The following is a 15,206-nucleotide window of genomic DNA, read 5'->3' on the forward strand; positions in this document are numbered from 1 at the left end:
TAGGTGTTCTGGTCTCCAGAGCAGAGAAACCAACATCTCCAGAGCAGAGAAATCACCATTCCTCTGGCGTCAGAGAAATCAACTCACCAGAGCAAAGAAGCGCCAGAGGAATCAAAGCGCCAGAGGAATCAAAGCACCAGAGGAACCGAGAAGCCAGAGAAATCACCGTTCCTCTGGCGATGCCAAAGAAATCACCATTTCTCTGGAGTCAGCGAAACCAAGAAGCCAGTGTAGCGAAGTCATCACCAGAGGAGTCAATAGTCAGAGCAGCCAAGCAAAAGTCCATTACAGCGGAATCGAGAAGCCAGAGAAATCACCGTTCCTCTGGCGAGGCCAGAGAAATCGTCATTTCTCTGGCGCGACCCGTTTCTCGGGTAACATCCGTTCCTCTGGCGAGAAGCTGCGAATTCGGAAAGAGTGGGAGTATTTTCCGGAGCGCGCATCCAGCTGGAAAGTTGTCTTATTTTACACGATTCTATTACCTTTATAATTCTACTTTGCATGGCAACTTCCATGGTGATCTGAAGGAAATCTGAAGCTTATAAATAGGTCCTCTTTTGACCTATTCAAAAAAACCCGAACCCTAGCATTCATATTTTCAGTTTTTTTAGCTTTAGAATATTTTAGCTTTTTAGTTTTCAAGGCTTGGATCAAGATTGAAGATTCAAGCCGCTACAATCGTTTTTATTCGGTTTTTATATAATTCAGTTTTTACAATTGTGTTCTTATTAATTATGTTTATGTTTTATTTCGTTATGTCTGGCTAGTTTCCTTTAGCTGATTCTAGGGTTTGTAAATAGTTGATTAAATTTATGTGATTTATTTGTTAATACCTTTGTGCCTTCCAGTTTATGATTCATAATTCCTGGTGCTTAATTTCTTGTGAATTATCTGATCAATAGTTTGCATGTTTAGCTATTCGGTTTGAGACCTAGCGGAGATACTGTTTAGCGGATTCAGGAATGTATGATATGATTTTAACCTTGAGACCTAGCGGAGATAGGTGGATCATATGGAGCTATTGGGAGTTAGTAGATTTTCTTGAGACCTAACGGAGATAGATAATTTACTAATCTACGATCATTGATGCTCTAGCGAGAGTGATTGATTAATTAAGTGATCTCTCATCATAACTAGATTAAATTGGTACATAGGATTAATAGATTAATTGCATAGATTTAGTTAATGAATTTACTACCCTAGGATCAGTTGTCTTTTAATATTTGATTTTTCCTACGATCTTTTAATTATTGCTATTTGCGTTCTAGTTTAAGTAAATCAATCTCTACTTTCGTTTGCCTGTCTACTGTTTTAGTCTGTTTAGGAGATAGATAGAGTGATTTCGTTTTACAGTCTCTGTGGATACGATATTCGGTTACTTATTACTTGCTACAATTACCTGTGTTAGTTGCAATTTTTGTTGCTAAGAAATTAGTGATCACCTCCCATCCGTCTCTCCCACCCCAAATTACAGCAGCTATCCCTTCATCTCCCCCGACCTCTGGTCTCCTGATCCCTCGAGCTCCTCCCCCATTAATGGCTGCCTCTCTTTGTGTTCCCAAAAACCATTAACTCCACTCCACTCTTATTTATCCCTGTTGCAAATCTTTCTATCGGAGTAAGTTTTACACACTGTTTTACTTGGAAGACTCTGCTATTCCTTCTTGAAGTGTCGCCGGATTCCTGTTCGTGGTTTCCTGATTGGTGACTGTGGGTGTGAACTTCGCTCCGATTGATTGCTTGTGTAGCCGGATTCCTGACCATCGGATTCCTATTTTGGTGATAAGTTGTGGGTGTGTGAGCCGCCGGAATCCTGACCATCGGATTCCTGACCTAGGTGGTTGTGCATGCGAGATCTGAGTGCCGATCTGCATTTCCACTGCCGGAAGAGCCTTGCCTGCTGTGGGAAAAATTCTGAGCCAAAAGTGTCCCAAGGACACAATTTTTCCCACCTCGAGTTTCCTCTGAATCTTTTTCTTTCCTTCTTTAAATCTTCCTTTTGTCTTCATTTTACTTGCTGTTTTTCTGTGTTTTGCAGGTGCTAAGGGGAGAAGAAGGAGGAGGAGAAACGAGAAGTGGACAGTAACACTTGAGTGTCGAGTGAAGGCGGCAAGACGGTCGGGAATCAAGCGTTGAACCCCCGGCTAGGCGAAGATACCCAACAGAAGAATCAAATTTTACCAAAATAAAAAAGATTGATGAAGATTTGTTTCTCTTAATTCACGGTAGATATAAACTGTAAATTACAAGACTAGCCTTTTCGGCTATAATTATAGAAAATAGACAGATTAAAATTGGACCCTCGGATTAGTTAAAATGAAGGCTCCAGATTAATTCTCATTTCTCTAAATATTATCATTCTTTGTTGAATCATTCTCTCTCTCTCTCTCTCTCTATATATATATATATATATATATATATACACACACACACACTTACAAGGGAGGGCTAGGGTATAAACACTTCTTAACATATAAAATACGAACTAGCTAAAATGCATGAATTCTATGTAAAACACGTATGAATTCACTGTGTAACTGTATGAATTGAGAAAAATAATTTTTTTGCTACCTATGGGATTCGAACTCGAGACCATGAATTCATCCAACAAGGTGATGAATCAACCGTAAATCTTGATGATCTAATTAATAAGGTTGAAAATAGTTCCTATTTTATATTCTAAGAGGTATTTTTATTTTAGCTCACCCCTACACACATGCATATGGAAATAAGAAGTATTTATAATTTCATAATAAGTAATAACATTAATGTTATTGTGAATAGGAAATTCATTAAAGATGTATTCTTTAAAAAAAAGTATGGTTTCCTCTCGCAATTGTAATTTTGCACGTCATATAAGTGGGTATATGCATTTTAGAATCTCTACTTTAATTCTTGCTAAATCTTAATTTTGTGGAGTGAATGGTTCATTCATTACCCATGTAACAGTTTTAGAGTCAAATGAATTCGAGTTACATCTTCTCTTTTATAAAACCCAACAAAACATACGAACAAACACCACAGGATCAAAAACAAAATGGTATTTAAATTATTATTTCTAAGTATGATCTTGAAGTTAGTTTTTGCCATAAGCATCAAAGTTGGTGGCGCCACGCCAATTGTTCATGTGATTAGCGCAGTTAGCGAAGCGACCAAGATTCCTCTCGACCTCCATTTCTCAAATGCAATGGACGTCAGTCTGAAGAGGGGTGAGGTATATAAATTGAAGGTAAACGACATTATTCACGTAATACATTGTTATATTTCTAAAAATTACGGAGCAGAGTATGTGGAAATGAATGTATATGATCCCACCCGAGATGAAGACCAACAACACATATATTGGAAGGTTGAGGATGCTGGAATTTCTATCAGCTATGACAATATTAATTATAAGCAGGAAGATAGTTTTAATATAGATTAAGAACATATAATAAATTTAACTTACTGCAAAGTATATTACAGAATGTAACTCATTAGGATTTGATGATTATCATAAATTTACAATCAAGATTAATCCCATAATAAGTATTGGATTCAAAATATTCCTCCAATATAAATCACAAATCTGTTTTTATTATATATTATTATTATTATTTGGAAGAAGGTGTACAATCTACATACACATAAATCGTAACAATAATATATTGTACTTGGACAAAATAATTTCTCCAATACTTGGCCAATGTCAAGCGTATAATATAAATATATCTATGGTGAAAATTTAATATAAACATGTGGGTCGAAACTAAACATATGATCAATCTCTTCATGATCCTAAGAATAACATCAAAGCATGAGACCATAGTAGATATTTGAAACTATTCAATTTAATGGTGGTTCCTAAGACAACTGATTTAAATTAGACATGATAAGAGAATAGCTAAAAATAAATTCCTAAGCAAAGTAGTGCGGGAGTAGTTGAACTTGATGCGACTGAGATGAAGTAGGAGGCGGTGGCGCGAAAGGAAGATTGCGGCCTCAGCGGCACAAAAAAAATTAGGAAACTTTTTTTTTGGGTTTAGGGTTCGCTTAGTGAAATCATGGTAGAGCGTAACTAGGTCAAAGAATGATTTGTATTAGTCTTGTACCATATTGAGTAGTAAAGGGTAAAGTCATATAAGAGATAAGAAGAATAGTATATTACTCCCCCCATACATGTTCCCCGGTAAAGTGGACCCAAATTTTAAAAAAAAAAGTTAGTTGTGTCCATATAGAATATGTCTCACAAATTAGAAAAAATTGTGATAATTAGCTTATTAATGTGGATCCATTAATGACAATATGTGTAAATATGTGGAAATTATAATAGTGACAATTAGCGAGGTTATACCAAAAAAAGGAATATGAAAATATTTTGTGGACGGACGAAAATTGCAAATTAGGAAAAAAAATTGTGGACGAATAGAGTATGTATTAGTAAAAAAAATTAAAAATACTCTCACATATATATAGGGAAAAGTAGGATTGCAAATCTATATAACATATGAAAAACACAGTTTTACATCAAAAAATTTCACACGGAACATGAGAGAGAACAGAAGGAGAGAAGTTACGGAAAAATCAAAGAATAAAGAGGAGAGAGAAGAAATGCAAGAGAGAAAATATAAGTTAATATCTGAAATTGAGAGAGAAAATGAGGTAGGAGATAGAAAAAAATAAGATACTAAAAAATATTTTATTTTGAGACTTTAAATAATTATATCTTATTTATTTTAATTATTTTGATAATTTTTATATTATAATTAAAGATTTATCATGACTTATAATTTGAGGTGTGTATTGAATATTTTTTCATTAATAAAATGAAACCATAGCTGCAACGACTATATTTTTCCGACACATTTTTTCTCTCATATTTTTTTATAATCCAGCGAATTTCTTTCTCTCTTCTCTTTTCCCCCTCTTTTGTTTTTGTCTAAAAATTGTCAATTTTGATTCATGAAAACATATTCAATATGTATATTCAATTAAATGTCATTATAAAAGCTTTAATTTGGTGTAAAATTAATATATAACGCAATTTTCAACGATAATATTTTACCACCAAAAAATTAATTTTTTTACAATTATTTTTATTTCATTAATTTTCTCTTTTCTTTTTCTTCTCATTTTTTTTTCTTTATCCTTTCATTCAAAAAATTATGTAGGTTCGTTTAAGATAAGATATCCAATATGTTTCTCTAATTAAAGATCTAGATAAGAGAACTTTAATTCGATATATAATATGTAGAAAATAGATTTATATTTTTAAAAAAGTGGAAATTTTAAGTTTTAAACTAATTTATTTTATCTTTGCTCCCTTTCACAAAAAAAATGTATTTGATTTTTTGATAGAATAATTCACTGAAATCGTTTATATTTTATTTGAAAGTGAACTATATTATATATATATATATATATATATATATATGTCTCATGTTCAATCCATTTTTCAATTAACTTTCTGATAAAAAATTACTATCGGCAAAACAGTATAATTTAAAATTTAAATGCATATAAAAATAATTGTTATCATGTTTATTCAAGTTATGGCACGTATTCACTCACGCGTACAAGAGACTGTTCCCTAAATCTATTATTCCAACGCTCTTGAATTTTTAATCACATTTTTCTATTACACATCGCATTTAAATTATTATATCATTAGTGTATAACCTGTCGAAATTCGACGGATGATTATTTTAATTGTATTTTTAGTTATAGTAAATGAAATAATTTTTATATCAGGGTAATTTATTTATCAGAATAAATCCTATCTTATTTGCAAATCACAGTGGCGGTGACAATACGTTTTTCTGGCGTGATGACTGGCTTGGATACAAGTTGGTTGACAAGCTCAAAATCCCACATTATATGCATGAGTACCTTAACTTCTCTGTGCAGGATTATTTCTATGACGGGGTGTGGCATTTCTCTGCCTCCTTTGTTAACCGCTTTCCTGAAGTGGTTGTGGACATCTGCTTGTCCCGATGAGTAGTGATTCTGATTCCCGATACTGGAAAAACTCGATAAAGGGAGACGTCTCTGCGGCTCTTGCTTTCTCTAGTATATGCCACTGTTTTCCCCAAAGTGAAGTGGGGAACATGGATTTGGGAGCCGTTTATTCCTGTTCGACGGTCCATTCTCTGTTGGAGGGTTATCCATGGTCGTCTTCCTACGTTGGATATTTTAATCCGACAAGGTTTTTCGACTCCGAATGGTTGCTTAATTTGCTTCTTGGGGGCGGAATCGATCTCTCACTTAATGTGGGAATGCTCTAAAATTAGAGTTCTGTGGAATGAGCTCCTTTCTTGGTTTCAGATGGATCATCTTCTGGAGTGCACTGATATTCATGGTTTTCTCGTGGCGGCTTGGAACGCTCCTTTGAGCACTCGCCTTAGGGCTTTCTGGAAAGCTGGGATTATCTCCCTCATGTGGAAGATTTGGGATTACAGGAACTCGGTCCTCTTCGAGAACGCCAGTTTTGAAGGTCGATCTATTCTGGCCTTTGTGAAAAGCTTTTTCAAGGAGATTGACAACACGTCTATGAATCTGGGCAATACTAATAGCTCTTGGAATGATTATATTGTCTCAAGAAACCTCGGTGTGAATAACAAGGTGGCGCCTCCTCCTCGTATGATTGAAGTGCACTGGTGGCCTCCGGTTCATCATTGGATTAAAGTCAATACCGATGGTTCTGCGCTTGGCTCGCCGGGCATTATCGCCGCTGGTGGAGTCTTTAGGGATAACTGGGCGGTGGTGCGTGGCTGCTTTCATATTAAAGGAGGCGTTGGGTTTGCTTTTGAAGCGGAGCTGTTGGCGATTATCACGGCCATCAACATTGCTCACAGTAGGCAATGGTTTCATCTTTGGATTGAATCCGACTCGACCTATGTCGTGCGACCTGGAGTCCATGACAATGGCTGTCCCGTGGCGATTTATTGCCTCCTGGAAACAGGCTCTTCACCATCTTTGAGATATTTCGCTGATTGTTACGCACATCTACATGGAAGGCATGGTAAACAACGATCGTCGGGAGGGATGGTGGCCTTTCGCGATTGAGGAAATCAGGCTCGCGGTGTCGCGGGACATGTCTACCTATAGTTATGTTAGAGTTAGCAGGTAGTTTGGGCTTGGTTGTGGCGCTCGTAGGTTTGTTTGGTCGTGTTTTTTTGTTTGGTTTGTTTGGTTGGAAAGTTTGGCGTATGGGAAGTTTGGCTGGATGGATCCCCAGCTCGTCTTGTACTCTTGTTAGGTCCAGAGGGTCTCGAATAGGTGTATGGGGGGGAATACACCTATAGGCTATTTTTGACTTAATCTACTGACCTCAATCAGAGGAATCTCAGTCAGAGATCAAACGAAACTTTGCATGCAAACAAGGACTCCTGTTTTACTGAAATCAATTTTAACCAACAGGGTTGACGACTGATACTGAAAGCTCTTCAGTAATGAGTTATCAGTTAAGGTGCTGGAACTTAACTGATCCACGTAAGGGCTTCAGTCGTGTTTGCTAAGATAGAGATGATATCACTCTTCCTTACTATCAGAGGATAGTTCAGTCAGATTGATATCATACGCAGCGGAAATTAAACTTAGTTTCGTAATAGCCTCGGTGGAGCAGGTTGTTGGATTAAGGTTTCTCTTTGCTATTAGTCAGTGTTCAGTTTTATCAATAGAAATAGCACAAGTAAGAATGTAAAACTGAAAGCTGTAAATAACACAGAGACTTTTACGTGGTTCGGAAAAACCCTTTCCTACATCCACGGCTGGTTGATCAGACCAACAATCCACTCCGCAAGTGCTTCACTGGTGCACTGCAAACCGTACCCGTGTGCTTGCCTGGTGCACACAACCGTAAACTGAAGAAAACCCTTCTTCAGCACCCACACACCTCGCGTAGGATTTCCCTGCTAAGCACACCTCGTGCTCAGACTTTTCACTCTGAGTTCAGAGTACCTTCCTGAACTCCGAACCACTCAAACACTCTTATGGGGGGGAGGTTTGAACGAGTGCCAACTATACTTACAAAGAACAAGTTCTTTGAAGCAAGTTTGACCTTTGGCTTCTGGGTAAACAGATATATGCCTAGGGTCTAAGAGAATGTATGTAATCAGCAGTGACTGATTTTGGCTTTGGAATTCTCTTCTTCGATTCAAGCTTTGGGGCGGTTAAGCTTTAGGCTAAGTAGCAATTTCGGCAGAGCTTCAGCTTATGTCGTTGAATCGGTGAAGGTTGAAGTGATCCTCGAGCGCTATTTGTAGGAGAACTCTTGAATAGATCCGTTGGCGTAAATCGTCCTCAAGATTTCTTCCGTTGGAGAGCAATTCAAATTTGGGCTGAGGCTTCAATCTTCGAGGTTCCTTGTCTGTGTGGAAACGGCTCTCTTTGATGGACAGGAGATGTGACATCTCTGAAAAGTAACCACCAGATAGGAATGACCTCTGCAGAGATAAGATATTCTGAGATCTCTGCATTTAATGCGGCTGTACTTGTGCGTACGTGGCTTCCTTTGAACGTTGGAAGATCAGTTCTAGGAGGAATGTTCAACTGATACTTGACTTTAGTATCAGTCCTTTGCGCGCATTAAATAATCAGTCTTCAACTGATTCTTCAACTGATACTTCAGTTGGTATCTGCAGTCTTCAGTCTTCGTTCTTCAGTCTACAGTCTTCAGTCTTCGACACCGCAACTAAACTAGAAACGAACTCTAACACTTGAGTTCAAAACGATTCTAGTCTATTACATATAAGACCTATGAATTTTGGTATCATCAAAACAAGGGTTAGGATATTCCACAAGGTTCCCAACAATTTCCCCCTTTTTGATGATGCCAAAACCACACAGCAGTTCTAGACAGCAAAAAGACTGAACTCACAGTACAAGTTCTAAACATGGGGTGAAAACAGTTCCCCCTTAACAATAGAACCTAAAAACTTGTACTTAGAGCAAGAACGAAAACAGTTCTAAAAACAGAACAAAAAGAAGACATAAAAACCATAATAAGAGCCTGGACAAAGAGTCATTGTCTTCAGGTTGAGATCAATAAGAAGTTCATTTCATTAAAAATGACTGATAAGCCATCAGTCGAGGTACAGGGCAGGACTTACATTGGAGTAAAAAGAAAAACAAAAACAACATGGGAAACCCATGGACTCCAGCAGTCTGCTTGGCTGCGCCTTGAACTTCTTGATCTTCATCTTCTGTCTTCGTGTCTTCTTGTTCCTAAGCTTGTTCCACTCTCACTTGTGTTCCGTTGAATTGAGGTCTTATCCTCTGGTTAATCTTCCTCATGATCATCGGATGAAAATGATGATCATGTTGCTTGACTGACTTAAGTTCATTAGATAGTTCTTCTTTCCCCCTTTTTGGCAACATCAAAAAGAAGGGCGAACCTAAGAAGGAAGCGAAGACCATGCGAAGGTAATTTCGCAGGAGGAAGATATTGGGGTCATTGGGGATGCAGAAGGCGAAGGCTTAGAAGGAGGTTAGGAGGAAGAAACAGATGACGAGAAAAAAAATAAGAGAAGCAGAGGGTTTGGGAGGTGAGGGGTTGTCAATACAGTGGAGATTGTGAGGGTCTCACTGTTGACATAGCGCCGGTTGACAATGAGTTCCTGCTCATTGTTGTTGCTCCGCATTGAAGCTTCACAAAAGGCGAGAGGCCTTTTGATGAAGACGATGAAGTCTGTCCTTTTTTCAGACAGGTACTACAAACCAATGCACCGGGCATGAGGATGGAAGACACTCGCTTCGCTGGATACAAGTGAGGGTAGAGCAAACTTTGACGCCAGAGAGACGTTGAGATCCAGTGGAAGGGTCCGGTGAAGACCAGGTATGTGAGCGTCATTCTTCCACTCCATGACTTTGCAGTCATAGATTTCTCCTTTAGTCGGAACAATTTTTCTCTGTAACTTTTGAAACAATTGAAACTTTTTCTCACAGTGAAGGTTGTGGAGAGTTGTTAGTTGATGCAGAAAAATTGTGAAGACAACATGGTATAAATAGACAAGATTTGAACCATGTAAGAAGATGAAAGGTTTTTCGAAAACTGTGCCTAAAATGCAATTGAAGAGAAAAATTCGCGTCCGCCGTCACTGCGAGGGATTGCGTCTTCAAAAAGTTGAAAGGCATCATTACATTCTGTCATGTCAATGAGCTTTTCAAGAAATTTTATTGCAGAGGCAAAAAGGTTGGAAAGATTTTTGGCAATAAGATCAGGACAAGTTCAATCAAAACAGATTTTCACTTTATAAAATTCTTGTCCTTCTCGGATATTCCATTTTCCAACAATTTCCAACAATCAGTTAAAGTTTTTGAAAGAAACTGATCAGTTAGAGAAAAGATTTTGAACTAAAAACTTAAAGCTCTTAACTGAAATAACTGATTTTGAAAGAGCAAGTATTTAAAATACTTACTGATCAACTGAAAATCGTAGTCAGTTGATACCACGTGATCCTGGTTGATTCATCAGGATGACTTCTTCTTCAGATGAGCATTCAGATTCATTGCATTCCATGTTGGCGATCGTTGAATCATCAGTTGGTTGACCACCAGTCAGCATGACTGTTTGAGAAGATCTTCAAACACAGCATCACTCTTCAGGGTTGATGAGGCCGATCTTTGCACATAGATCATTGAACCTCTCTTCTGGAAGAGCTTTGGTCAGCAGGTCCGCACTCTGAATAGCAGTGGGAATCCATTCCACAGAGACATTCTTCTTTTCGACATGATCACGAATGAAGTGATGTCGAATTTCAATATGCTTTACTCTGGTGTGGTGAACTGGATTCTGGGAGATTGCAATAGCACTGGAGCTGTCGCAATAGATAGGAACTTCCTTTTCGTCGATCCCATAGTCCTTTAGTTGATGGACTAACCACAGGATTTGTGAGCAGCAGCTTCCGGCAGCAACATATTCAGCTTCAGTTGTAGAGGTGGCGACTGAAGTCTGCTTCTTTGAAAACCAAGAAATGAGCTTGTTGCCTAGGAATTGACATGTTCCGGAGGTTGATTTGCGATCAAGCTTGCATCCACCGAAGTCTGAATCTGAATATCCGGTGAGCTTGATGTCGTCGTCTGCTGGATACCACAATCCTAAATTGGGCGTGCCTTTTAGATATCTCAGAATCCGCTTTGCTGCATCCAAATGAGCTTCCTTAGGATCTGATTGATATCTTGCACATACCCCGACTGCAAATGCGATATCTGGTCTGCTCGCAGTCAAATACAGCAAAGATCCAATGATTTCTCTGTACTTCTTCGAAGAGACAGAGTTTTCTTCTGAACCTGGATCAACTTTCCAGTTTGTGTTCTTTGGGATCTTGACTGACTTCATGTGCTGAATACCGAACTTAGCTATCAGCTCCTTTGCATACTTGGACTGGCTGATCAGTATTCCTTCGTTGATCTGCTTGACTTGCAATCCGAGAAAGAAATTCATTTCTCCCATCATGGACATTTGAAATTTGTTGGTCATGATGTCAGCAAACTTCTTGCACATGCGTTCGGATTTGGATCCGAAGATTATGTCATCGACATAAATCTGAACAAGCAAGAGATCTTCTCCTTCTTTGAGAGTGAATAGAGTTCTGTCCACAGATCCCTTTTTGAAGCCTTGTTCAACCAGATACTCCGAGAGAGTATCATACCACGCTCTTGGTGCTTACTTCAACCCATAGAGCGCTTTCTTCAGCTTGTACACCTTTTCTGGTCCAGCAACCTCAAACCCTAGAGGTTGTTCAACATAGACTTCATCTGTGTGCACTCCATTGAGAAATGCACACTTGACATCCATTTGGTGTACCTTGAAACCTTTGTGAGCTGCGAAGGCTAAGAAGAGTCCGACTGCTTCCAATCTGGCAACTGGGGCGAACGTCTCGTCATAGTCGATTCCTTCTTCTTGACTGTATCCTTTAGCCACTAGCCTTGATTTGTTTCTCACAACGTTTCCTTCTTCGTCTTCCTTGTTCTTGAAAATCCATTTCAAGCCAATCACCTTTGCATCTTCTGGTCGATCCACAAGCTCCCAAACTAAATTCCGGTTGAATTCATTGAGTTCTTCTAGCATTGCGATGACCCACTGAGTAGACTTCAGAGCTTCTTCAATATCCTTGGGCTCTGCAGTTGATAAGAAACAGCTAAAATTCTTATCTTCGTTGATGCAGTTCTGATTGATGTCGAAGACGAGGTTACACATTGATCTCCGAGTCTTGACGCCATCTGATGGTTCTCCAATGATGTTGTCTTTTGAGTGGAGTTCAAACCATCTTTGATACTTCTTGATTTCTTCTGGAGAAAGTGGGGCTTCTTCGGTCAGAATGGTTCTGGGGTGTTGAGCACCTTCTGGAGCAGGGGAGAGTTGAGCTGGGGCGGCTTCTGCGCGTTCAACTCGAACTTCAGCAACTGGAGTTCCCCTTTGACTGATGCCGTCTGCATTGGCTCCAGTCTGAACTTCAGACCTTTGGTTGATCTTCTGATACTGAAGCATCTCAGAATCTTCATCTTTACCTGGTCCCCATATCAAGACAGTAGAGGGCTCGGTGTTGTGGATTTCAGCTCTGGAACCTTCAGTGTTTTGAACACACTTTTCAGCTTCTTGTTCCCTGAAACCATCTGTAGACTCATCAAAGATCACATGAGGTGTTTCTTCAACACAAAGAGTTTGAGTATTAAACACTCGATAGGCTTTGCTTGAACGTTCTGTTCCAGAGTATCCAAGGAAGACTCCTGGATCAGCCTTGCTATCGAAAGTGTTCAACCTCTTCTTATCATTGTTGTGTATGAAACACTTAGAACCGAAAGCATGAAAGTAGGCAATCGATGGCTTTCTGTTCTTCCATAACTCGTATGGAGTTCTTCCATGTCTCTGAGTGAGGAAGAAGCGATTCTGCGTGTAGCATGCGTTGTTGACTGCTTCGGCCCAAAACTTCAAGGAGAGTTTTGACTCGGCTAGCATCGTCCTTGCTGCTTCCTTTAGAGACCGGTTTCTTCTTTCTGCAACTCCGTTCTGCTGTGGAGTTCTTGCTGCAGAAGTTTGATGACTGATTCCTTGTTCATCACAATACTTACGAATGACAGTATTGAGGAACTCAGTCCCACGATCTGATCTGATGCTGATGATGTTGACTTCCTTTTCAACGCTCAGTCTTCTCAGCTTTGGCAGTTCCTCCAGTGTCTCTTTCTTCTTGAATAGAAAGATAACCCAAGTATATCGTGAATAATCATCCACAACTACTAAGGTGTACTTTCTACCGTTGTAGCTTCTTGGAGAGATCGGGCCAAACAGATCCATGTGAAGTAGATGCAGAATCCTTTCAGAGGAGTGTCCTGACTTTGACTTGAATGATGTCCGCGTCTGCTTTCCTCTGAGGCATGCTTCACATTCTTGCTTTTTCTGGAACACAATAGAAGGGAGGCCTTCTACCAGTTGATGTTTAGCAAGTTTGTTGATCGTCTTGAAGTTGAGATGGTTGAGTCTATTATTTAATATATCAAATCAAATAATAGTTTTTTTTTAATTCTCAAGTTTAAATCATTTTTTTCTAGTTCACTATTACACAACTGATTACTCCAATATATAAAATAGAAGTCATTCAAATAGTATAAATATATATAGTTTATAAAAAAAAATTAATCTTTAGATAATGAAAATTTAATAAACTTTATTACTTAGCTAAATAAATTTTTTATATATTAAGTGATTGATAATTAAAATGTTCTTTGGTTGACGCACCTAAATTCGAAGAATCCCCTTACTATTATCGAATTTATTCAATTAATTAATTCAACTAAAAAAATACTATTATTTGATTTGATATATTAAATTATTGACAATTTGAATTATTTGTTTTGTGTTCTTTTTTTATTGATAAGAAATTAAATAAAAAATATTATTTTATCAACTAATTGTCACGCAATAATAAATACGTCACGTCAAAATTGGCACATCATATTATATATTAGCTTGCTATTTAGCCGGGATTTGGATTAGTAGCAAAATCAGATAAAATCAAAAGTTTAGTAATTATCACGTCACAGTTCAAAGTTTGTGTGCAAAATCAGAATTGTATGAAAGTTTAGTATTTTATGGGCAATTAACCCAAAATTTTAATGTATTAAAAAATGGTCAGCTTTAATTATTTACATTAGGTTAGTATATATAATTTATATTTGACAAAGTTATAGTTTTTATAAAATTTAAATCGATTTGAATAATTAATAATTTGACCTCCATTACATTGGACTTTTTTAATATAGAATTCAAGTTCATAAAGAGTATTTGAAGATTGCCACCTCAGCCCAAGAAGTGACATTGTCTCACAACGGCAGAAATCCTGAAGACCATCTCTCCAAGACTTCGCCTACAAATAGAGCTTGAGGAACGCCTGCAATCTTTACCGATTCAAGACATACGATGAAGCTCTGTTAAAATCACAAGCCAACCCTATCTTAGACATAACCTTGAATCAAAGAAGAGAGTATTCAAACGTTGTAAAATCAGTCTAGCTGATTACCTAAACTCCCTTAGAAATCTAGGCAACCCCTGTTTTATCTTAAGCCTAGAATTGATTACTTGAGAGCCTGTTTTCAGTAATCATAGTTGGAAGAGTTCGAACCCCTTTTCAACCGAGTGAAAAGAGTGTTTGAGTAGAGCGGAGTTCAGATCAAGGTTCTGACTCCAGTGTGTTTTAGTGTGCTAAGAGCGAGCGAGAAATCCAACCCAGTGTGTTGGTAGGTTTGCAGAGCACCTGTAAGCATTAGCCCAGAGTGTTTGTCAGACTAATCATCTGACCGTGAATTAGGAACTTCGGCTTCCGAACCACGTTAAAATCCTTGTGTTCTTTATCTGCTTTCAATTTTTCTTTTTCTGCGCTAAGTTGATTTTTCTACTGAACTTGATTAACCGAAAAGTGAAACTAAGGATTTTATAAGTGACAAACCTTTCTAGGGCTATTGGCGTTGAGTTTATATTTTTCTTCACGATACAAATAAAATGTATGGATATATTTTATAAAAAATAAAAATAAAATTTTAATTATTTTGATACATGTAAAATAAGATTTTGTTTTAAAGTAACCAGTTTATAAATTTTGTGTCTTATTATGCAAAAATATAATATTGAGAAATATAAAATTAATAACAAATTTACATCTAATTATGAACATTCAATTAAAATCATTTATCGTATATAAATTGCAGTAATTTTTTTCTTGACGGACATGTAA

This window comes from Salvia miltiorrhiza, chromosome 6 (assembly GCF_028751815.1).
Source record: "Salvia miltiorrhiza cultivar Shanhuang (shh) chromosome 6, IMPLAD_Smil_shh, whole genome shotgun sequence".
NCBI lineage: Eukaryota > Viridiplantae > Streptophyta > Magnoliopsida > Lamiales > Lamiaceae > Salvia > Salvia miltiorrhiza.